Source organism: Schistocerca americana, unplaced genomic scaffold (genome assembly GCF_021461395.2).
Source record: "Schistocerca americana isolate TAMUIC-IGC-003095 unplaced genomic scaffold, iqSchAmer2.1 HiC_scaffold_47, whole genome shotgun sequence".
NCBI lineage: Eukaryota > Metazoa > Arthropoda > Insecta > Orthoptera > Acrididae > Schistocerca > Schistocerca americana.
In genome coordinates this window covers 1,956,208-1,957,500 of record NW_025726203.1, presented here as the reverse complement: position 1 = coordinate 1,957,500, position 1,293 = coordinate 1,956,208, and the positions used below count along the sequence as shown (strand labels likewise).

General features: G+C 53.8%; 1 non-coding gene across 1 annotated transcript in view; it reads right to left on the bottom strand.

Moving 5' to 3' along the window:
* The window catches only part of LOC124584145, a 1,910-nt gene extending 871 nt beyond the window's left edge, over positions 1-1,039 (bottom strand). The window contains exon 1 of the ribosomal RNA XR_006974553.1: positions 1-1,039. This exon is cut by the window's left edge and continues 871 nt beyond it. This is a non-coding gene — a ribosomal RNA (small subunit ribosomal RNA).
* Positions 1,040-1,293: the final 254 nt, after the last annotated feature.

The window sequence follows — 1,293 nt, the reverse complement described above, 5'->3', positions numbered from 1 at the left end:
TTCGCTTCTGTTCGTCTTGCGACGATCCAAGAATTTCACCTCTAACGTCGCAATACGAATGCCCCCACCTGTCCCTATTAATCATTACCTCGGGTTCCGAAAACCAACAAAATAGAACCGAGGTCCTATTCCATTATTCCATGCACACAGTATTCAGGCGGGCTTGCCTGCTTTAAGCACTCTAATTTGTTCAAAGTAAACGTGCCGGCCCACCGAGACACTCACTCAAGAGCACCCTGGTAGGATTGCAACGGGGTCCGCCTCGGGACGCACGAGCACGCACGAGGCGCGTCGCACGCCTTCAGCTCGCCCCACCGGCAGGACGTCCCACGATACATGCCAGTTAAACACCGACGGGCGGTGAACCAACAGCGTGGGACACAAATCCAACTACGAGCTTTTTAACCGCAACAACTTTAATATACGCTATTGGAGCTGGAATTACCGCGGCTGCTGGCACCAGACTTGCCCTCCAATAGATACTCGTTAAAGGATTTAAAGTGTACTCATTCCGATTACGGGGCCTCGGATGAGTCCCGTATCGTTATTTTTCGTCACTACCTCCCCGTGCCGGGAGTGGGTAATTTGCGCGCCTGCTGCCTTCCTTGGATGTGGTAGCCGTTTCTCAGGCTCCCTCTCCGGAATCGAACCCTGATTCCCCGTTACCCGTTACAACCATGGTAGGCGCAGAACCTACCATCGACAGTTGATAAGGCAGACATTTGAAAGATGCGTCGCCGGTACGAGGACCGTGCGATCAGCCCAAAGTTATTCAGAGTCACCAAGGCAAACGGACCGGACGAGCCGACCGATTGGTTTTGATCTAATAAAAGCGTCCCTTCCATCTCTGGTCGGGACTCTGTTTGCATGTATTAGCTCTAGAATTACCACAGTTATCCAAGTAACGTGGGTACGATCTAAGGAACCATAACTGATTTAATGAGCCATTCGCGGTTTCACCTTAATGCGGCTTGTACTGAGACATGCATGGCTTAATCTTTGAGACAAGCATATGACTACTGGCAGGATCAACCAGGGAGCTGCGTCAACTAGAGCTGAGCAGCCGGCCGCCCGGGAGTGTGTCCCGGGGGCCCGCGCGAACACGCAAGCGTCCGCTCAATTATTCTGCAAACAGGAGGAGGCTGAGCTCCCCTGCACAATACACCTCGAAACCCTCTCAGGTCCCGGCGGCGCGCAGCGCCGTCCTAAGTACTTGGTCGGGTTCGAGAGTGGCGCAATCGCCCGGAGTTTGGCGAGTAGACGCTTTAGGTGCGACCACCCGTGCTCCCAACT